The 25815-nt window shown below is 27.5% G+C and overlaps 1 protein-coding gene across 1 annotated transcript in view; it reads left to right on the top strand.

The window, feature by feature from the left end:
• Nucleotides 1-4926: 4926 nt before the first annotated feature.
• Nucleotides 4927-25815, top strand: part of LOC107443800 (solute carrier organic anion transporter family member 74D) — a gene marked incomplete in the record, with an annotated part of 148079 nt that continues 127190 nt past the window's right edge. Inside the window, 1 exon segment of the mRNA XM_071188450.1 lies at nucleotides 4927-5276.

Raw genomic sequence — 25815 nt, 5'->3', positions numbered from 1 at the left:
TGAAAACTAGAATTTCCTGTAAACATTTGCCCTATGAAGGAAAAATTATCTAGCAAATGGTAATCCATATATTTTGGTTTTATTTACCAGGATTTCTTTTTTTAGAAATACCATTACCATACAGTACGGTAACTTTACAAGATTTTTTTTTTCTCCGTGAAATTTTGCACATTCAAACTATTCTGCTGTTCAACGATTTGCTACTTAACAAGTGTTCTTAATTTGCTTTTTCGTTCTCCCAAAAGTAAAAGTAAAAACTAATTCATGGGTCAAATTTAAAATTTTGATTTTTATTCCAGATTTAAAGGATTAGTATTAATCTTAAGCTTTATTTTTTATGCCAAAGTATTTTTGAACGCTCAAACCATTTTGATGTTTAATGAATTGCTTCTTACGTATTTTGTATTTACTATTGCTTCTTACGTATTACGTATTTTGTATTGCATTAAATAATTTACGTATTTTGTTTGTTTTTTTTTATTTGAAAAATATAATTAAAAATTTATAGTCATTTGAATTGAAAATCAAAGGGGAAAACGTTTTATGCACATTAAAAGCTGATTAAGAGAGAAGCGAATTTCAAGAATTACCAGGGAACAAACATTTAATTGAAAATGTAAAAATTAAAATATACATGACTGTCACACCATTTCAACGAGGCGAACCGGGTTCGAATTCCAGCGATGGATGGTCGATACAAATCCGCATCCGGTTTGCACCTACTACAGTGCTGACGTGAAATATCCGCAGTGATAGACGAATCATGAGTCAGAGTCTCTTTGCCGCCAGGTTAACCGTGAGAGATTCTCGTGGTCTTCCTCTCCATGTAACGCAAATGCAGGGTAGTTCCTTCAAAAAGTCCTCTACGGAGGCAAGTTTCTCCCAATACTTGACCCAGAAGTTCCCCTGTCTTCTGGATTGGGTTCAAAATTACAAGGCTACGGAGTTGAACATTAGCAGTCGTAAACCCAAAAATTGGGTCGGCTGTTCAACGACGGTAATAAAATAACATTATAAAATCTATAATAATTTTAAAGCAAAATTTAAAATTTTTGATGTTGAGAATAAAATTAAATTTGAAAATTGGGTTGGACATGAACCGTTTTTTTAAATCAAAATTCCTCCCCAATCAATACTTTCTCGCTAGTATTCCCGTCGTCCTCCTTATTTTACTTTTATTCGTTCTTCTACTGTCTACACGTGGAAAGGAAACGCTTTTCCCCAGCACGATCTATCTTCATTGCATAATAACTCTCGGGGAGAACCGATTTTCCACGTTATTGATCATTCAAAACTTAGTAATCTTCAAAATGCAACTATTCAATAGCCATTTTCGTGAAAAATTGACATATGCCACTCTTCCCCCTTGATCACCAATTATTAAGTTTTATTAGTTTTGCCAAATTGATAGAATTAATATTAGTTTATAGCTTTACTGCATTTATAACTTTATTGCATTCATAACTTTATTGCATTTATAACATTATCTTCAAATGTCAAAGTGTATGAAGCATTCACAAGTTTTTAAGGAGTGTACAAAAGTAAGCTTACAAATTTCGCATACTCCAACTATTTTACTGAAATAATTTGCTATCTAAAAAAAAGATTTGAAAATTAATTACTCGAAAATCTTAGATTCGGAGTCTAAAAAGTCGTCTTCCTTATTTTAATTGTGCAACATTGTGTATAGTTGTATGGTAGTCTGTAACTAGTACATAATCGCATTCATACTTTCTGTATGTTTCATCGAAAGTGAGAATGTGAATAAAATGCTTTTCTGCAATTAAAGGACAAAAGCTATAAAAACTGAGCATGCATACGCATATTCTTTGATTAATTTTTGAAAATGGATTCGTAACTTTGCGGTGCATAAATTGTTGTTTATTGTCGTATGTAGTTATTCTGAAGCTGAATATTTGCTTTTATTTTTAATATCTTTATTAATAATTAAAAAACCTAATTATAATATTATTATAATATTATATTATAATATTGAATTATAATATAATATTATAATATAACTAAATATTATTACATTGAAATTACAATATTATTTATTTATTACATACTTACAATGGATAAGTAACAATATGTACTAGTAAGTAAGTTGATTTTGAATTGATCACTTTTGATTTTGAATTGATCACGTTTGATGGTTTTCAACTGAAACGCCATTCCATCTAAAAAAAAAAAGGAAAAAAATCCCAAATTGAGCTCCAGCCTTTCCTTTTTTCTTTTACTGTTGATTAGGTGACAACAGCCTTTACAAAAAAAAAAACAAAAAAAAAATATCTGTTTTATGGCACACGCGAATTCCGAAAATGTCAAGCATTTTCTCATTAGTGTAATGAATTAACTTTTTGTTTCTTTGTAGGAAATATGGATATTTTTTTAATTAAATGAAAAAAATTTATTTAACTATATTTTATGATGAAACTGATTTTACACGAACGCATTTTGAGAAAATGTGCATTTCCTACAAAATAAATTAGTATTTTATTTTAATTAGTATTCTAATTAAAATAAAAATTTAAGATTTCATTATACTAAAAATGTGTTTTATAACTAATTTTGATTACAAATAACATCTTGAGTTTTTTCATTTCATGCAAAATACTTTTGTATTCATGACATTAAAAATACAATTACTTCTAAATTAACATTTAAATTAGGATCTACATTTAATCTAACTTAATCTGAATTTTAATTAAGATATAATATACACTCAAAAACGAAAATTTAGGGAATTCAATTAATATCAATAAATAAGTGTTCAAAAAATTTCATTATGTTTCGTAGTAGTTCCTTTTCTTCAGCTTCCGTCTAGAGTCAAGGAATAATAATAACCGTATGATTATTGAAATTCTTTATTTCTCAACTAATTCTTAATACATTAAAACATTGAAAAATAAATAAAAAGTATTACAATTTGAAATTTTTTAAGTTTAAATAAATATATTTTCTTTAATCTTGAAACTTAAACAACATTTCCGTCCCATTTTCCAACAGTTGTTTTACAAAAATATTTCCAATTTAATATTTTTTACTGCATATTAAAATCAAGGTTTAAACATATTTCGATTTTTTTTTACGAATGAAAAATTTCTTTCATTTTTAAAATAGTTATATTTTACATTGTTTAACGCCAAAGTTAAATTAGTTTTCTACTTAAATTAATTTTTCAAAATGCCAAATTTAAATTAATATTTTCTGCATGGAAAAATCATCATTTTATTGATAATTCTGATTTTTTGCTAAAAGCTAGACATTAACATTAAAATGATAAACTTTAACTTCGAATTAATGAATTTTAATCAAATTCTTCGAATTTTAATCCTTTCTATACTATACCATGCAAATACAGATAAAATGCGCAAAAAAGATTCTTGTGATAAATACTAAACATGGTTGCATTTTATCTGTTTTTTTTTATCTATCTTTCAAGCATATAATATGTATTCTCAAGTATATAGTATGCTTCAATAGTATATATTTCTTCAAGTTTTTCGTTGTAAAAAAAAAGTGGTTAATTTTTAATTGCCATAATTTAAAATGAATCATGCGACAGATTATTTAATAACATGCGTATTTCTATCATAAACACAATTAAGAAATTTTCAGAATATCTTAATTTAAATTATGTAAGAAAGAATGTGAATCAGGGATTTGTATTAAGAACGTTTCAGTCGAATAAAATTGTGCAAGGAAAAACTGACACAAATAAACTTAACGAAATAGGGATAATCATGGACTTAACAGCTGGTTCTGATCTAAGCATAGGTCTTGGGTTTACCATTTTGAGTGATCGATAAATCTCTTCTTACTGAATTGAGAAAAAAAAGCATGATCAAAATTACCAAAATACAGTTAAATTTACCTATTCATGTTCTTATGGGAACACCAAAAAAGATAGATAATTTTTACTGAAGTGCTTTAGTTATGAATTTGGTAAAATTAACTACAAATTATGATTTTTTGATTTATAAGATCACAATTATTATGATTTTATAATAATTATGATTTTATAAGCATGGCTTTGTTATGTTCGGTAAATTTTGGTAAATTTGGTAAAATCTGGTAATTTTATCTGCCTCCTAGCATGGCATTAAGAAAACCATTTATTCGGTTAAAATTGCTTTTCAGATTTATATATTTTACTAAATGTGTGGTAATAAGAACTTTCCCCCGTTATACTAGAATTTAGAAAACCAGAATTATCGGTAAAACGTTACCATATGAGCGAAACAATTACCAAATGAATGATTCAAATGCTGTGCATTTCGATTTTATTAGCCAGAGTTAGCATTTTCTCTACGAGAAATCTCATTACCGTACAGTACGGTAATTTTACTAGAATTTTTTACTCCGCGTGATGTAACTTTAAGCCATACATTGATAATGAAACCAAAATTATATATTATAAAATAAAATTATTTTCCTGTTTTAGACAATCTCATTAAAGAATGTTTAAAAAAAATTCTTTTTAGCATCTTAAAATTAAAAGTGGAAATTTAATAAAAAAGAGAGATATTAATATAGGGGCCTTAAAAGCGCTTTGTTACTTCCATTTTTTCTTTTAAATCTTACTATAATAGCAATAAATCATCTTATAGTAATTTAAATCAGATAAAAGAAAACTGAATGAACGAAGATTTCAAATTCTACTACGCTTATAAATTTAATATTGATGCAATATTTAATCAGAATGCGTGAATTTTGTTGAAAATACTTCAAAAAGAAGTGACGATGCAACAATACCGGCACACCGTCCTATATTTTGATCATTAAAAACAAATCGGTACTCAATACGAATTATGTGCTGAATGTTCGTGACTTTCCCTGTTTACCTATCTTTTGCGCCAAAGAATCCACTCATCCTATACTTGGCGAAGTTTCTTGGCGAATCTTTGCAGCAACCTTTCTACCACTACTGCCGGAGAACTGAGTTTTTGGTGATCGCACTCGCCGCGATGTCCGAGTGATGATGAGATTGTAGAGTAGAGTACCCATTTATCGCTCTGCAACCAGAGAACCGTTTCAGTGGAACCAGTTTTCGTAGTTTTCTTAACAAAAGCAAGGTCGACGAAATAACGTTTTCCCTTCAAGAAGTAGGCGTGGTAAACCACTCTGAAGAAGAAGAATTATTTATTTATTTTCCTTCTCTCCTTAGCCGGCGGTTCTCATTTCGGTTTTGAGCCCAAGAACCAGAAACACGCGGCAGCCGAAACCGAAACTTATTTCATCAGTGGATCACTGCCTGTATGTGTGACGTTCTGGTAAGTGAATTTGTTACGGTTACTTTTACATTCGCGCGTGCCGCATGGTCAGGACATGAGTGCGCGCAATTTTCATTCACCTGTGACGTTTTGCACGAATGTAAATACGAAACTTTTCCCTCTTTATATGTTTTATTACGTTTCATTATCAATATTAAAAACATAGAACACAGTATTGCAATATATATATATATATANGTTATTATTATATATATATATTGCAATACTATGTCCAAAAAACTTTTGTTAAAATGTTGAAAGGATATAAAAATATAAATAAACGTTATCATTATTAGAGTAATTAATTATTAGAGCAGTTTTGAAAATATGTAAAACTATTTAAAATGATCATCATAATTGTTTTTGTGTTATTGAAATAAAGATTAGAAGGATTATAATATTTGTAAATAGGTGTAAATGAGTAAAATATTCAGAAAACAAAACTATTTTTCGAAGTCTTTATTTTTTTTTTGTTGCATATTTTATTAGTTATTAGCGTTATTATAGTACATTTTAATCAGTTTTTTAAAATAATTTCCATGCAATGTTTTTTTTAATCCTTCTTCAACGAAATTTTAGTTTCCGTTTTTAAATTTTTATCATCATTCCATTCATGATTTCTTTTGCCACTTTTCATACTTTAATTTTTTTTTTTACTTTCATCAGTGCAGTTTATAATTAGTGCTATTTCAAAAGTTTCAACTTTGAATGAATAAGTGAAATGATAAAATGTTTTCTCATCGAACTATTATTTGAAAGCGAAATAAATTTTACAATAATTATAATCTATGTTACCTAAAAATTAAATAATGAAACAAACAAATTATATAGATTGCGTAATTTTATTTAATTTAGTATTGCGAGCAGTACCAAAAGCAAATTAATGCGCTATTATTTTTCATTCGATTTTCTAAAATCATTTTTACATTTGTATAACTAATATTTCAGCATCACGTTTAAAGTTTTTTTCAAAACTATTAGTAACATAACTGCATGAAACTTATCTATTAATTTAACTCAAGTGATTTTTTGCCAGAATTATTATATTTGCCAAATAATTGCACGTTGCTTATTCAGTAACTTATTTTATTAACATTATTTTGTATGCACTTTTCTTATACTATGTACCAATTTGTATAGTTTGCCTGATAAAAAAAATCAAACAACAAAAGTAATTTCATTTAGTTATTAACTGTTGTAACAGGTATCCTTTAAAATAATCGAAATATTAAATAAATAAATTCTCTGTATTTGCATTATTCAAGCAAATCAAAATTTTTTTTTCTTATTTCGTTTGTAATTTGCTTAATAATTTTGAGAAAAATTTAATGTAATTAAAATGAAAGAGAAAACGGATAGCGAGTAAATTATAACCGAAAATTTTAAATCGTATAAAATTGCAAAACTGATGCTTAAGTCTATGATCAACTAAGGCAGAAGGGATATATTCATCAAGGAAAATGTATTTTCCCCAAGCTGATTTTAATGTTTATAAGTAAAGAAACATCTTTTTATTGAATTAGGAAAGAACATTTCGCATATTTTATCATTATGTTTTGTATGCATGAAATCGTTTGCTACTTTTTATGAAATGACATACTGATGAAGTATTTTCTAACAGTTATGACATTTTTATGAGATATGTGATCAATAACACCAACTTCCTCTTTTTTTTCCTTTCATATTTATGTTAGATACACTGGTCGTTGGTATTTCCAAGAAATTATATCGTTTACACTCAGCTGTTTTTTTTTACCACGTTGAATAAAATACATTGTGAACAGTTTTTATTTAAATGTTTTGTACCACTGATACAGTTTTGTTTTTATTGATTTACTTACTTTTTTGTGTTTAATAGCTTTATGTTTAGGTTATGCATTTTAACTCTTTTTGAAATGTTATCAATGAAATATAGAATTATTTTTTGCTAATTTATTATTTTCTATTCATTTTTCTTCATAAATTAACTATGCATATAATGTTGATGTGCATTAAATTAGAAGAAAACAAAAAACTGTTTTTCCTAACAGAGATGCATTTTTACTATATTCATGTTTATGTTTAATTTTGCAAAAAAATTAGCAAAATAATATCAAACATGATGCATTTAAGAAATTAATAAACTGCATTGAATTGATTGCATATTTATGCAAACAGTTTGATTATAGAAATTAAACAAATGTGATTTTCATGCCAGTTTTTTAATATCGTTTATATTTATCAAAAAACGATTAATATTTATTGTTTCTATTTTAAATTTTTCCGTAGAAATTAATTTAATGTAAGTTGTAAGAGACTTTAAAAATTAATTTTGTAGATCAGTATAAGACTTTTTGAATTAAAGACTGTCATAAAAAAATGTTGCATGCTTCGGAGATTTATTAAAAATTTGAAATTCACATTTATAATGTTAGATAGGGAGGGTTTTAAAAAAGACAAATGAACATATCAGAAAAAGCTTAAGTACATCTAAACAGAATCCTAAAAAGGAAAAAAATGGTTTTTGTACTTGCTATTTGATGCACTTTATGCTTTTTATGATGCACTTTAATGTTATTATTTTTTCTATTATTTTCTCTATTCTTCTATTGATTATAGTTTTCTGATGCTAATGACATGATTAAATTACGGATATAAATAATTATTAGAGTTAAGTTATGTTACGGAATGGATATTGGAGTTAAGTTGTGGTTGAGTTGTGTTTCGTCAGATCAACCATGACATTGTGGTGTCAACAATGGGATTCGAACCCCCGTTCAACCAGAATCCAATAGTGACAGAATGGAGTTAGATTATTTTAGAACATTGGAGTTAGGTTATGTTATAAAATGAGTATTGGAGTTAGGTTGTGGTTGAGTGGAGTTTTGTCAAATGAACCGAGGTAATGTGGTGTCAACATACCATATTTGCTGAAAATAGTCAATGAACAATTTTTCTCACAGTTAAAAATTTAAATACCATCTTTATTATGGTTATTTGACTGTATAGGTTAAATATGGTAAAATAACAATTAATTAAATTGTTGTTTAACCTTTCCGGAGAAATTCCTAATCCATTCTTCCAAGCATGAATTAAGTTGATGTAAGTAAAGTTAGTTCTCTCTTTGCTAATGAGATGTAAGTCATTATCAATTCTCATTGTTCCCTCACTTTTTCCTATGCGAAGTAAGATTTGCGATAAAAAAGACAATCCAATGGTTTTTTTATTTCCCCATTTCANGGGGGGGGGGGGGAATATCGGAAATAAAAAGCGTACATTTCGCCGGTGTTTTAGTCATATTTCTATTTTCTTTTCCTTTTCTTTTTTCTTCCAAAGCGAACATTAAATTTTAATGCACTGGAAATATTTTTATCAACTTCGGGAAATGAAATAGTGAACTCATTTTGAATTTATTCGGAAATAAGCTTAGCTACAAAAATTCTAGAAGCCTATATAAAACGAAACCTATAAAGAAATTTTTAAGAAGCAATTATTGATTGTAAAATTAATTTTAAAAAATTATTTGAATTCAAAATCTTTAGAAAACAAAAATATCTTCTTTTTGAATTTTATTAAATTCTAAATGGCCAGAAACTGATATCGAAATGTAATGTTATTTTTTTTTTTCATTTAGGCAAAGTTTAATAATAAACTTCCATTAAGGTTGCAGTTGTTTTAATCAACCTAATTAATACTCCGTAAAATATTTTAAACTTTAAATTTAACTTATAAGCTTAAAACTTAATTCTATCTTTTCAATCCTAACAGACTAATTAAAAATGATAGAAGGAAACAACATGCACAAATAAAAACCTATTTAGAAAAATATTGCGAGAAAAAGACACTTTATTGTTTGAAATTGAGATCAATCAAATTGAACAAAGTTATTAAAGGGTATCATTTACAGTAATTTTTGCCACATAGAATGAGTTCCTAGTTATCAAATTCGTTACTAACTTAACTGTAAATTAAAAGCCATTGTTATAATGTATAAATATATTTATCACTATTTTTTGACATTTTGTTCAACTGAACTGAAACAACCATTCATAGTAAAACCAGAATTTGTTTTGTTCACGAATTCAAAATTTTCGCAATCTTGTTTTGAATTCAAAGTAATCAAAACAAAAGTAGGATTTACATTCGGTTACACGTTAAAGTAAGTTTTCTGGGTACTTTATTGTTATTTTTCATTCATAATTTGTTTCTCATTTTATGTTTACAATTAATATTCTGAAATTATTTTTAAATGTTTATCTAAATAAATATATAAAATAATCCTTAATATTGATTCTATGAAGTGATTTAATTTTCCTGTCAACATTTTAAAATATGATGTAATTTTTTTTCAAGTCTACAAATTGGAGAGATTCTGTAAATAACATCATTTAGAGTAACTCCTGCTGCCTAGTTATCAAATTCGTTGCAAACTTAATGACATTACAGACATTATAATGATGTTTAAATATATTTATCATCATTTTTATGACGTTTCGTTTAACACTGTTGATCCAACTATAAGTAAATAAACGTTTTTAAGTTTAATCATTAGTAAATGTTAATCCAACAAAATAAATAAAACATTAATATTGATGCTCTAAAATGTTTTAGTTTTCCTGCCAATATTTTAAAATACAATATAATTTTTTTCAGGTCAACAATTCGAATAGATTCTTAGAATAACATCATTTACAGTAACTACTGCTGTATAAAACAAATTCCTAGTTATCAAATTCATTACAAACTTTTAATGACATTAAAGACATTATAATGATGTTTAAATATATTTATCATCATTTTTATGACGATTCGTTCAACAGTGTTGAACCAACTATAAATAAATATACGTTTTTAAGTTTAATCATTATTAAATGTTAATCCAACAGAATAAATAAAACATTAATATTGATGCTATGAAATGTTTTAGTTTTCTTGTCAATATTTTAAAATATAATAAAAAAAAATTTCAATTCAACAATTCGGATAGATTCTTAGAATAACATCATTTACAGTTACTACTGCTGTATACAACGAGTTACTAGTTATCAAATTCGTTACAAGTTTTTAATGACATTAAAGACATTATAAAGATGTTTAATTATATTTATCCTCAACTTTATAACGTTTCGTTCAACAGTATTGAACCAATTATAAATAAATAAGCGTTTTTAAGTTTAATCATTATTAAATTTTAATTCAACAAAATAAAGAAAACATTAATATTGATGCTATGAAATGTTTTAGTTTTCCTGTCAATATTTTAAAATACAATATAATTTTCTTTCAATTCAACAATTCGGATGGATCCTTAGAATAACATCATTTACAGTTACTACTGCTGTATACAACGAGTTCCTAGTTATCAAATTCGTTACAAACTTTTAATGACATTAAAGACATTATAATGATGTTTAAATATATTTATCCTCAACTTTATAACGTTTCGTTCGACTGTACTAAAACAATTATAAATAAATGAACGTTGCGAATCCAAAGATTTTTTAAAATATCATTTTTATTGTTAAGTGCTAATAATATTTAAATTAGGTTAATTATCAAAGTTAATTTTCTAGATACTTTCTAGTCATTCAAATTTTTTATTACTTTTCTTTAACAATTAATACTCGAAGAGTTTTTATAGCGCTAGACAAATACTTTTAAAAACAAGTTACAAAAATATTTATTGTTATAGAATCTATTGTACGTTTTTATTCCTTCAGAAGGTGGATTATTTTATCCATCCTTTCATACAGCTGTGCAAATAAAGACCGGTCTAGAAACGTTGTAGAGTACAGAAAAGGATAGAAGGAATTTAATGAATGCTAAAAGAACGTTGTTTTAAACAGAAATTATTTATGGTTTTCCTATATAGTACAAGTATATTTAGCGTCGACGTCAAAATCAATATACTTTATATTGTGTTTACGATCAGTTAAGTAGCTCGCGCTGCGTGAAAAAATAGAAATAGAATTATTAGAAGAACTTAGCAATGCTAATTCTAAGATTCGTTCATTTATATCACAAGGTATTCATTGAATTACGTTATGTTACAAATTACAAGTTGGATAGATAAATTGCAATATTGCTATTTTTATCATTTGTACTCTAAAAAATATCAAAATTTAGGAATAACGAATGATATTTCTCAGTTTTAGAACTTTGATGATTTTTGCAGATACGCTGTAAAAAATTTTGGTGTCTATTTGCCATTTTTTTTTTGGTGTTGAGATAAACAAAAATGTTTTATATTGCTTGTAGTTACGTATTTTGTTTATTTTTTCAGTTTTATAGTTTTATTTATTTATTTATTCATTTTTTGTTTGCCTGTTTACTGACAATACAACTTTTTATGCTCCTTAGAATCAATTTAAGACTTCATTTCAAAAATATTTTGTTTAAAAAACTAGAAATATTTTCAGTAATATATTTGCACTAATTCAAGCAATTTTTTTTTTCAATTTTATGTACTTTTCTACACGATAACTACAATTCTGCAATTAAAAGTGTATTTAGTTTACTTCAACAACAAAAATGGTGACAACTATGCAAAAAATATTTGCAGTGAATTATTTGGCAGTTAAACAATGTTTTTGTCTTTAGAATATAGCTCCTCATTGATTAACCTAAAATATGCCAGATTGTTTTGTTTTGTTTTTTCACTGTTGGAAATTTCTCTGAGAAAACATCAAAATTGAGTAACAATTTATTTATTTGTTATTTTTCTATATTCAAACAAAACAGTCAAATAGCCATAAGCCATGGGAGGTTTTCGTGGTTTTCCTCTCCATGTAACGCAAATGCGGGTTAGTTTCATTAAAATGTCTCCCACGAAAGCAAATTTCTCCCAATATTTGATCCAGGAGTTCCCTTGTCTTCTGGATTGGGTTCAAAATTACAAGGCTACGGTGTCGTAAACCCAAAAATTGCGTCGGTTGTTCAACGACTGTTATAAAATAAAACCTCATAACCGAGAGCTGTGGGGTTTAGGGGAAAGAGCGCTCGCCTCCCAATGAGGTGTACCGGATTCGAATTCTAGCGATGGGTGGTCGATTCGAATTCCGCACCCTGCTAGTGCCAATCACAGTGCTGACGTGAAATATCCTCAGTGGTAGACGAAAAGTCAAAACCGTAAAGATGAAAAATGTTCTTTACCATAAACATTACGGTTAATCGGACAACTGCCGGTTATTTTATTGTAATTTCAGAGTGATCATTTTAACAGTATATCACTTTCACTGACTGATGAAAGACCGCAAGTAGTGTGAATTATTTAGCCAAAGCGGATTATATTTCTTCCCTGACAAATAAAGTTAATTAATTTTAGTTCAAATTGGTTTATAATGCTTAGTTAAGCAATATTATCGAGTTACTCGATACTATGATTCAACTTTAACGGAAACATGGTTCACTTTCACATCTTAATTAGGGTTGCAGCTATATATCAATTGAAACATAATATGGTTCAAGGTACTGATAATATGGTTCAACATTGAACTGGTTTTTCTGCGAATGCAATAAACACATCTACGTACCTAACATTTTTATAAACAAAATCCATTGATTTAGTAAAATTCCGTTTGTCTATTTTCTAATAAATTTATGTTTAATATATTTGTTAATGTCTTTATTTCACTATATTTTCCTTTAAATAAAAATAGCGTTATTTTCTTAAAATTTAAGAGTATGTTGAACTTTATTACTATCAATTTAACTAAACGTTATGCAATACTTCTTAACCACTCAGGTCCTAACTTCAATTTTGCTGTTCTAACAAAAGGTCACATGATTTCTACTGACAAATAGGAGTCGAAACTGTCCTTCCAACTCACAGACACAACGTTATACTTTGTATCGATTTTCATCCAATTATTTTCTCCACAGTTAGCGGAGTTTTATTGCAATGCATATTTTAGTATCTATTTTAGTTAGAATAAATTGGCTGAATGTTACTTCATAAGCTTGAAATCTCCAGCAATCATTTTGAGACTTTCATTCTTTACTTCTATTTCTTCCGGCTTGTCTGGATTGGAACAAAAAAGTTTTGGAATAAAATGCAGTTAAATTATAAACGATCGAAAGCTTTTGCAATTTTTAATTTCTCTTTTTTTGAATTAAGAAAAAATATTAATAAACACTATGATGATACTATTTGTAGTATTTAAAAATGATATTTTGAATTGTGATTTAAATTCTGTTCTAAATATCGGAATATATATACGATTATGCTTCTTAATTTGATTTAAATTTTATTCAAGTTCTTATCCAAGCAGCAAAGAAACTATATTTCCTAATATAATTTAGCATACTCAACTGAGTTGTATCTTAAAGCTTTTCCTAATTAAAGTAACTTCCCATAAAAGGAATCGTCACTCGCTCATATATATATATATATATATATATGCATATNTATATATATAAAATTTTAGATTTATTATTAACTGCGCCTAAGCTAAAGTAAATAGAACCACTACAATATATAAGATAAAAAATAACAAAAAATGAAGAAAGATAAATGAGAAAAGTAAAACTTATTACAAAAAATCATTAAAATTTTAAAATATAAGAAAATAGTTAAACAATGAAAAGATATAATCCTGTCATTAGCTTACACGATTATATCCGCAAAATAGTGCTTTCTAATATTATATTTATGCAACCAAAGCAAAATATGTCAATATAATAGTGTGAAGAGCATAAAAAAATAATAAACCGATTCGAAAGTAAAATATATCATCAAAAAAATCCACTGAAATTCAAGAAAAATTCAAAATAAAACATAAATAAGAACATATAAAGCAAGGAGCGAGAGCAGACTGTATTTGCTGACATCTTGAAGTATATATATATATTTATATATATATATCATACCTCATGAATGATTTTGATTTTAGTTTATCGTATTTATATCTCTGAACACCTGTTCAAATTATTCTCTAACATAATGCGTGTCTTCCGTAGTATGATGTTCAAAACTGTGCTTTTAATTTTTTTCTTTCTTTTTTTTTTTCTTTTTTTTTCTTTTTTTTTTTAATAACAGGCTAAACTATATTTTTGCCCCTTTTTTGCATCCAATATGTAAACCACTAAAAAACAGTTGTACAAGCAATAGCTGCGTAATTATTAGAGGAAAGTTCCGTATTTTGACTTTTCTTCAAAGAAGAACAGAAGCGTATTGTGATTAATGGATGATAGTGTAAACTTGCCTAATTTCCTAAAAAAAGTGCAAATAAATAAATAAATAAATAAAAAGATATTATAATTAATCATGGTCAAGGAGATATAGAGTTACGTGATTCGTATTACCCATTGTTAAAGTTATGTAAACTTAATGCTAGAGTCGTCTAGTGTGTTCTTTTATTTGTATATGAGATTAGTAAAGCAAACTACTTTTCCAATTTCACCCCTTAGCATTCCTGAAATGATAAGCAATGTTAATCATCTGAATTCAGTCTATGGAACATATTCTATTTGAAGTAATGATGATAAACTTTGCAAACAAACCAAAACGTAGTTTAATCTTGAACGTGGATTAAAAAAATTTACAGCAGAAAAATATTTTTTAAAGCACATTCTTTGAATTAAAGGGCAAAATTAAAGGATCACCAGTTGCCACCGGACGACTAAATATAATAAATGGCGATTAAAAAATTGTCTTCCTATCGCCATTCCATCACCTCTGTCTCCGTCAAAAATGGTTGGTATTTGGTATTTTTTCGAAAATGGTATTTTTTTTATTATTATTTTTAATAAATATGAAATTATTATTAATATTTTATAACATTCAGAAAAATATTTTAATTTTTTATTTTTTAATATTCAGAAAATTTTGAGAAATACTTCGTCAGATATGTCTTTACATTATTACACTGTTAGAATTTTATATCTGAAATCATGCTAAAATAACCGACAGCAGTCTGTCCATGCAATTAACCGTAAAGTTTACGGTAAAGAACTTTTTGTTCACCTTTACGGTTTTGAAACCGTTTACAACTAGTATGGTTAAATAACCATGAATACAAAATGATGCAGTTTTTTAACCATTTACAACTAATATAGTTTCAAAACGGACAAAAAAGAAATTTAACTGGATATTGGAGCTAAGCTTTTCGTTAGGTAATAGGCATTGGTTATCAAGACGAAATATTGTGGTGCTAACGTTGAGACTTGAACCCCCGTTCTGTCGGGCCTAAGATAGACAGATTAGCCCTCTCGGCTATAACGAACAAACCCAGCTACAAGGACTTAAGTGGCTTCAGTATGTGGGCCTAGTTGCTACGATAAAATTCTGTTTGTTTAACAGTATTAGATGAAAGCAGTTAATCAACGGTTTTTTCTCATAGTTAACACTCTTAATACCATCTTATTTATTGGTTATTTGACGGTTTTGTTTAAATATAGGAAAATAACAATTAAAAAAATTGTTATTTAACTATTTTTTCTCGAGAAATTTCTAATAGTGTAATATCTATAATCTTTTTACTCGTGTAAAACTTTCAATTTTAAGAAACGTCTTCACATATTTTAAAAAGTGGTCATTGTTTAAAATGCTTCAATTGGCCAGTATCAAAATTTTCTAATTTGGCCCTCTACTTTGTAAATGAAGTAGTGTTTTGAGTGATCATCTTGGTTATCCCAAACCCCATTTAGATTTGCTTCAAAACTAATTTTAAGCAATTAAAAATCACTCGAATACATTAAGGATTAAGAGTAATTTTTTAAAAATATGCTTCGAGAAAATAATTTTTTTTTAATGTTTTACTTACACTGTTCCAGAAGTTACAGAATAAAGTACCGGCACTTTGGGTGCATCATCCGTAAAATCTTTTGTAAGATCCATTTTTCAATCTTAAAATCCATTTTTACGATAAGATATAATTAAGTCCTTTTTACAGTAAGATTTATGTAATTAGTGCTTAGCAAGATTGGTGATTAATTAGTATATGATTCAGTGATTTTATTGTAATTATTTCTGTATAAATTACGGTATTTTTGTTGGATTTTACTGTAAAAAGTACCAGCACCCTGAGTGCCGGTACTTTTGACCGGGATTTTTACAGTGCATATGTTTTTTTCTTAAAACAAATTATAATCCTTCTAATTTTTATTTCAATGATTCAAACAGAATTTTTATCTTTATAAATAATGTGAGTAGTTTCACATGTTTGTAAAACCTGGCTATAAAGATTGCAACTGCTTACTTATAGTTTTATATCATTTCAACAATTTAAACAGAAGTTTTTTTTAATTATTATAATGCAGGTCATATATATACATAATATTTACTTTATGATTATCTCTGAAGCACAACTTTTTGACAATAGTTAAAACCAAAATAGAAGTTAAATTTATTATTGTAAAGTTATACTGGTAAATATCTTTTTCTTTTTTATATGGATAGACATTTTTCTTAATTTTCATTACTAGCAACTTTTGTTCAATTACATTAATTGAATTTTTTAATTTGAAAGCGAATAAATATCTTTTTAACAACTATTATTAATTATTATATCAATTTAACAAACACTAAGCTTAAAATTCAAAAAAATTCATAAAATTCAAAATTTATCATAGGCATAACAAATTATTTTTCAATACAATTTAAAGTTAGATTTAATTTGTCATAAGAAATTTGATTAATACATATTGCGTTTAAAAGTTTATTATATTTTTAATAAATTCTTACTTTAATTTCTGGTAAATTTTCCTCACATTTTATGACTTCGAAATTAATATTTCATAAATATTTAAATTCATAGCATATAAACTGTATTGATGTTGCTCCGTTGTACGCAATATTATGTTCAAATATTTTTTGCAGAAGGGTATCAATATTTAAATAAATTTTAATCCCATAATCATATTTAAATTCCTAACATTTAATCTTTATTTACGTTTCTCCGTTGTACGCCAAATTTGGTTTCAAGTAATTTATGCGGAGAGGTATCAGCATTTGTTTTCTTTGAAAAAAGGTGGTGCTACTCTACGCATGAAGTCTCAACGAGTTTTGATAATTCTCATTGTCTCCTGATTATTTTCTCACTAATGAATTCGTGATTACTGTTTACTTTACATGTCATTACTCTTTGAAGTCATGTACAAAGAAAAAAAAAGATTTTCGGGTAATAAGAAAAAGAGATATCTCTTTTATTTTAAGAAACTTTCCCGAAACTCTTGACAATTCGCATTAATTGATTCCAAATTTTTTACACAGCTACATGAAATACTTCCTATTGTTCCAAAAAATTTAGATTAATTTTGGCAAAACATTTTAAAGTCAATTTTGCCTAATTAACAAAGTTCGAGGGAGATTTTTGCTATAAGCAAAAGGGCATTAATAATTTCTAAAGTGAAATGCCACAATGAATGTCTAAAAAAAAGTGGAAAAAATTGTTTAAACTATATGCTAGGAAATAAAAGTGTGTGTGTGTTATCTTTTTTAAAAAAAAACGTTTTTTTTTCACTGTAGCAATCATTTCATCGTTACTTCATTTGTAAAAAATTCTGTAAATAACGTTCTTTTATAATAAATTTTTCCTTAAAGCGCAATTAGTTAGACCGACATCGATTTAACACTGAGAAAAAAGTATGATCTAAACTATCAGAATATGGTAAAATTTACAGTTTTTTTTTAATCTGTAGGAACACAAAAAAACACGGTAATTTTTACCGAAGCACTTTGGTAACAATTTCAATAAAATTAACAGTAAAATAGTGTTTCATAATATGCGTTAAAATTTGGTAAATGTGGTAAAATTCGGTAATTTTATCAAGATACCTTAGAGTATGGAGCAAAAACTTTTAACTCGTTTAAATTTGCATTTCATTGTATTTTTTACTGAATAAGGGGTAATAAGAACTATAATTTTGAAAACCGCAATTTTCAACAAATCGTTTTATCATGGAGTCTTTGAGCAATCATTTTTTCGGTTAAATTTATTTATTAGTTTTGTATATATACTACTAACTAAATGGATGATAATAAGAACTATAATTTTGAAAACAATAATTTCCGCTTCACCGTTGCCATGCGAACGGAAAAATTGCCAAGTGGATGGTTTCAATACTGTATATTTTAGTTTTATTAATCAGAATTATGGTTTTCTTTTACCAGAAATATTATATTGCCATCCAGTACTGTAAATTTACGGAAATATATTTCTCCGTGCAGGAATTTTCTGTAAATGATCTCGCTTTAAGCAATACTAGTTTTAGACATTTTCTAAATTTTAATTCTTTTTATATTATAAATATAATAAAAAGCATTTCAATTACAAAAATTCTCAACATGGGGGGATGCATAAAAGATATGTTTTATTTCGGAGTTTCAGAGCCTGTAGAATCTTTATTATAAAATAATTTTATAATTATAAGGAAAACTATATTATTATGTCATTGTTCTATCAGAATATAGCACTGTGATCTTTATCTCTGCAATTTAAGTCTATTATACATTTACCCACTTTACAAAATAAGTTTCATTCACAAAAACAAAACTATTTCGTACTCAAATCATCCCAAACACCCGCATGCCCCGAGTATTTTATTATAAAAACAAAAGCCATTACCTTCTTACAAATCATTATCTTTTTTTGCTATATTAACCTGATATTATCGCCCTATTGCATAAACCTGACAAACTTCTGAAAATTATCGCTTCCGTTTATATTAGTTATACGTTAAATTAAAATGACATAAGCAATAATTGAGGTCCTTAACCTATGGGGTTGCGTAAGCTAGTAAAAAAATATGCTGTAAAACTTGGAATCAGCGATTTTATCTTATCTTCTTAGTTGAAAATAATGTCTCCAAGCAGAAAATGAAATTCTAGTAAAAAAAAAAAATATAAAAAAAAATGACATGTTATATATTTAATAAAGTGTCGTTAGTATCACCAGTACCTGATCAATGCCTTAACAAACAGAAAGTACTTTAGAGAGATGTAATTATCTTGTTGTGCAATTTTTTCTCAAACTATAATTAAGGATCATTATTAATGATAATGAGTGGGTTACTTGGCTAGAAGTTAGAGAAAGTCGCTCCACGTGTGTAACATACTGATTTTTATGATGTTGTTTGTTACTGTTTGAAAATAAGGTTCAGACTGGAAAAAAATTGTATAAATTTTTAAAGTATCAATTGAGACTTCAAATATCATTATTAAGGTCATTATACTTTGTGGAATTTATTTCACTTTTATTTTTTGTAGGCTACTCGCAACACCTACCAAAAATCTTGTTACACTTACGGCGAAGTATAAATTCTTGAACTGGTATGTGGCAGGAACTAAATTTTAGCCTTAGGCATTACATGAAAAATACCTTTAAAGTATAATCGTAGAAAAATACAAATTAATCATCGTTCAAGTAGGTTGCGTTAATTATTTAATATCCTGAACTTCAAATTTTTTAAACAAGTAAAATATTAAGTGTTGTATTTATCAATAAAAAGACTAACACTGAAAAGCGTTCAAGAATTATAGTAATTTAAATGCTTATCTTATGAAGCTGTACAATTATCAGAAAAATGGGTTCAACGAACCGTAATATAAGTACTCTGAATCATAATGTCTTGCTATTTTTATGCAACCTTAAACAAAAGATATAATTTTCTACCATAGCCCGCTGTTGGCCAAGGAGTCAGGCAAGTTATGGTTAAAACTACCTAAATCACTGTAGAATTTTAATAATACGAAAACTATAATAACTCTAACTGTATGTACGAACTACAACGTCTTACAGATTCCGTAAAAATCAGCTTTGAAAGTACAAAAAAAAATTTTAAATTTCCAATGCCCACCTGAGTAAACATTTCGTTAATTCAGACAGTCACAGAGCAGATTTGTTGGACACTCTTTCAGTGGCACCATATTAGCAAGGTTGTTCCCACAGTAAGGACAGATAGTACGGAGAACGAAAGAGTATTCATGCCTTACCCAGGATTCGAACCCAGAGCCTTTCTGATGCAAGGTCAGTTCCCTGACACCTACACAGTACGGTCGGCATGGTCCAACATAGAACACACAGTGAAAAAAACTCTGTAAAAATTACCGTATTGTATGGTAAGGACATTTCTGAAGAAAAAAAAAACATAATTCTGGTAGTAAAAACCATAATTTACGGTTGTTAAAACTACTCATTTGGTAATTTTTGCGCTCATATGATAATGGTTTACCGGAAATTCTGGTTTTCAAAACTTATAGTTCATATTACCACACATTTAGTAAAAATACAAAACTGTAAAGTAAATTTAACCGAATAAATGGTTTTTAGGCCATGCTTTTAGGTATCATGCTAAAATTATCAAATTTTATCACATATCATAAAACCATATTTTATTGTTAATTTTTGCAAAACCATTACCAAATCTCTTCGGTAAAAATCACAAACCTTTTTGATGTTCCGATAATTCTAGAAACATTGTAGATTTTACTGCTTTCTGGTAGTTATGACCATACTTTTATCCTCTGTGAAGGTATCTCTATTTTTATCTTTTATCGAATAGTTTGACAAAATCATCTCAGTTCACAGCACACGGGTTTTGATTATTTAAAACACGAGTTTTAGAGTTTTAGTTAGTATTTCAGTTAGTTTAGTCATTCTGAAATTCTGCAAAAATATACTTCATTCTAAAAAGTTTAGTTCAGTTTAGTTCAAAATTATAAATTTTGCGCATTTGAGATTGACTGTTTAACGTCACTGGAGGGATGAAATAACAAAGAATTTTCTTCTTTTAAGTACCTCAAAGATAAAGAAACCTTGTAGGGAGCTTTCTATAGAAAAATTGTTTTTTATAAGTTCATTTTTATTATTATTACCACAAGTTGTTGGTCTTTTTTAGAAAGAAGCGTTCTACTTAACGTAAAGCTTTTCTTTATATAATTGCCAGCTGACTTTAAAACTCCGGTAAGCTTTTTCAAGATTTAGCTTATGAAGATGGAGTAATGCCAGAAAGAAAAAAAGATGTCATGCCCATTCAATAGCAACTTGGCTAGTTTACACTGATGGCGTTACAACTCATACATCGTCTCGCTCATAAATCTTTAAATTATATTTTATTCTTGTGATTTGCAGTTTGCTAGAGGCTGCTTATTCACTATCAACTGTATAGGCTATATTAATGTTATTATAACTGATTTGTACACGGAGAAAAAATTACATTACTGCGTGGTAATAACATTTCTAATTAAAAAAATAAATAAATAACATACTTCCAGATAATGAAACCAAAATATACGGTATTGAATTTTTCTGTTCATTTGGTAACAGTGTACCGGAAATTCCTGTTTTCAGAATTGTGGTTTTTATTACCACAGATTTAGTCGAGGATGCAAAACTGAAAAGTAAATCTAAATGGTTTTTATGCCATGCTCTAAGGTATCATGATAGCAATATTTAATTTTACCGCAATTACCAAAGCTTGTCACAGATTATAAAACTATATTTTATTAATAATTTTACCAAAATCATTACCAAAGCGCTTAGGTAAAAATAACTCTTTGGTGTTACTATAAAGAATGCGATAAATTTTACCATATTTCGGTAGTTCTGATTATTCTTTTCTTATCAGTGCGCATACAAGCTTTTTGGAAGGCACTTTTATGGAAGAGGTTCATTTTCTAAAATAGAATGCAACGCGGAATTGGTTAAGATATTTCGACTCCGTAAATAAGCCCACCCAAATAGTGAATAATAATCTCCAAATTTAAAAAATGAAAATATATCAACATATAACATATATATAAAATAAAAACTCATGAAGATTCTAAAATAAAATTGTTACGCATAGTGATATTTCAGCTATATCTGTTATTAATACAAGTATGATAAATTCCCGTGTCTATTCTTTGCATGAATAGCATTCAGATTTGCGTCTTAAAATGTATGACTTTTGTACATGTTTTTATGTTTACATTTATGACTTTTGATTTATATTCTGATTGTACTCCTACTTGTATGATTCATGAAAAAATTTAGATGAAAAGGTGACTGATGTAAGATAAAGAATATATAGTTCTTCAAGAATTTTTTTTTGAAAATAAAGATTTCAGAAATGACATATAACATCATAAAAAAACCTGCTTTTTTATTATTTTCCTTTCATATTTATAGTGTAAATATTTTTTAAAATTTCAATGCTGTTGCAAAACACATTATTTAAATGTGCTTGGAATTGTATCAAAAATATTTTAAATGTTAAAATGCCTGTTGTATAATAGTGTTTAGAGTCCGTTTTGTATTTTTTATTAATTTAACTATAACGAAAGGCATTAAGTTAAAATTATTCGCTTAAGAAAAATCTTCATTTAAAATATATTTTACTTAAATAAGTTCCATACTTTTCACTGAAGGAATTTAAATAATTTTAAATAATTAGGGGAGAGTCGGGTAGCCCCGCCCAGCGGGTACCCCCGCCCACTGTCAATTTCATATGTATAGAATATTTTTTCAAGTCAATGGGCCATCGGACATTAATAGGCTTGCTAGAAAGGAATNATGTTATATGCATTTTTAACAACAAATATTGTTGTTATTAAATGATTGTTATTAAATGATAGAATTCACTAAAAGTATATAAATATGCAATAAATAAAATAATTTTATGATAAAAATGATAAACGAGTTTTACCTATTGTCAATACATTGGTCATTTTCATTTACACCAGAAAAAACAGTCAAAAAATTTAATTTTTGTAACTGGGCTGGGCTACCCGACACATTTTGAAAAGAGCTGAAAAACATGTTTTTTTTTAATTTCTATTTTTTTAAGTTAAACTATTCTTTTTTTTTTGTTTGTTTATTCCTTTTGCATTATTTAATTCGACGATAAAGCAATAGAAACATACAAAAATATTGATTATTACTCAATATTATACAGAAATATAAGCAATACTCCTTAAGTGAGCGGGGCTACCCGACTCTCCCCTATATTTTTTTCAGGTGGTTGAAATCATATTTCCTAAAATGGGAATATATCACTATTCAGATTTTAACATATTAAAATATTTTAATACACATATGTATTACATTAACATATTAAATATTTTAAATACTAAAATACCTGTGTGATAGAGTCTATTGTCTATGCCATTTTCTATATTTTATTTAACTTAACTAAAGTCAACAAGTTAAAGTAATTCGTTTAAGAAAAATCTTCATTTAAAATATATTTACTTAAATAAGTTCTATACTTTTCACTGAAGGAAATTTTAAATAATTATATTTTTTTCAGGTGGTTGAAATCATATTTCCTAACATGGGAATATATCACTATTCTGATTTTAACATATTAAAATATTTTAATACACATTTTGTAATACATTAACATATTAAATATTTTAAATACTAAAATACCTGTGTGATAGAGTCTATTGTCTATGCCATTTTCTATATTTTATTTAACTTAAGTAAAGTCAACAAGTTAAAGTAATTCGTTTAAGAAAAATCTTCATTTAAAATATATTTTACTTAAATAAGTATTATTCTTTTCTCTGAGGAGAATTTCAAATAATTTAATTATGTTTTTCCGGTGGTTAAAATCTTACTTTGGTATATTTCCTGACATGGGAATAATATTAATATTTTTATATTATTCTATTTTTATATTATTTTATATTTATTATTTTATATATTTTTATATTATTTTATATTATATTATTATTTTATATTATTATTATATTTTTTTATTAATATTATATTATTTTATTATATTATTAATTAATGGAAATAATTAATATTTTTACATATTAAAATATTTTAATATATGCCTATACATATTTAATACAATAACGTATTGAAATATTTTAAATGTTATAATACCTGTGTAATAGTTTCTGTCGTCTATGTCATTTTCTCTATTTTATTATTTTAGCTTTTACTAAAGTCTACAAGTTAAAATAATCCTTTCCAAAAAGATCTTCATTTTTAATATTATTATTCTCTATTTTTTTTTTCTGAGGGGAATTTTAAATAAAGATGTTTTTTTCTGATGGTTAAAATCTTTATAGCAATACATTCCACTTGCCCTACATGCCAAAACTTAAAGCGACATATAAAAATAACATTTTCCTATTGTTTTTCTCCCCATTATATTTAAATAAAAAGCAACCAATGAGATATTATGAGATAGTAAATATTCACGAACTCCCCATATAATACGAGTAAAACTTGTTGATAATGAAATCGTTGATTCCTTCCCCTATTACCACATCCTTTTGAAATCGCGTGTTAAAAAGGCATGGGCTAGGCCGTTACTCGGCTAGTGGATTAGGCGCGTGGCCTAAGGTGGGGAAAGTGAGTCGACTTTCGACCCCAAAAATGCAGTCCCGCACAACAGCCCGAGGAAATGATTGACATTCCGGGAATTATTTGCCGACCAACAGGTGCCTCGCCCCTACCCCCAACCCTCCCTTTAACAAGTGTTCCTACTAAAGGGCCCTTCTTCCGAACTAATTTCATAAATTTCATCTTCTCTTCAAGGGGAATGCCCCTTGTATCAACCATCATGACCCCGGATCATCTTCCAACACACAATATTATCTTTACTGATATAAGGAAAATTATGTTAGCCTCTGGCCACAAAGTTCAATATCAACTAATGCTATTGTCCAGTGACAAGTGTTGGAAAATTATTAGAGACAATATGCACATTTTGTTTGGATAGGCAAGTTATTCTAAGACTTTATATCCATTAGCAGATAAACTATTTTATCTTAGATATATTTTCTACCAATAAACATAATGTATATTTATAAATAAGTTCAACAATAATAAATAGCCCCTCTGATTATTTATGTAAATATATTGTCTTCAGGATATTTATTTTTTTCGTGTTCTACCCCTTCCCCCCCATTTAAGGAAGTGGTACATTCTCCAGTTTCATACGCAAGATGGTTAGTTTCTTAGGAGCACATGTAATTAATAATTTCTGAATCATATCCTCATTTTTCAGATATAATCAGCTCAGTATGGCTGCATATTTGAGGTGCTCGACTTTTGAAACTATGTTGAGATTAAAACTTTTTTTTTGTTAAAATATTCTTTATATATCCATTTTTAAAAAAAAAGCCGTGCGCCATGGTGGCTTAGGGAATAGAGCGCTTGCCTCCCAAGGAGGTGGAACGGGTTCGAATCCCAAAGATGGCTGGTCGATACGAATTTCTCACCCGACTCGCACCGACCACAGTGCTGACGTAAAATATCCTTAATGGTAGACGGATCATGGGTTAGAATCCCTTTGCGATAGAGCTAACCGTGGGAGGTTTTCGTGTTTTTCCTCTTCATGTAACGCAAATACGGATTAATTCTATCGAAAAGTCCTCCACGAAGGTGATTATCTCCCATTACTTGATCCAGGAGTTTCCTTGTCTTTTAGATTGGGTTCAAAATTACAAGACTACGCATCTGAACATTAGTGGTTGAAACTCAAAATTGGATCTGCTGTTCAACGACGGTTATGAAATAAAATGAAAGGATTAACTATTTTTCAACACACCCCTCTATATCTACACAGATGGGGATTTTTTTTTTTAGAATGTGGAAAGGAAGGTATGGGTGCATGTGTG

Source organism: Parasteatoda tepidariorum, chromosome X2 (genome assembly GCF_043381705.1).
Source record: "Parasteatoda tepidariorum isolate YZ-2023 chromosome X2, CAS_Ptep_4.0, whole genome shotgun sequence".
NCBI lineage: Eukaryota > Metazoa > Arthropoda > Arachnida > Araneae > Theridiidae > Parasteatoda > Parasteatoda tepidariorum.
Note: the sequence above shows the minus strand (reverse complement) of the source record. Positions and strands in the feature narration are given on the sequence as shown.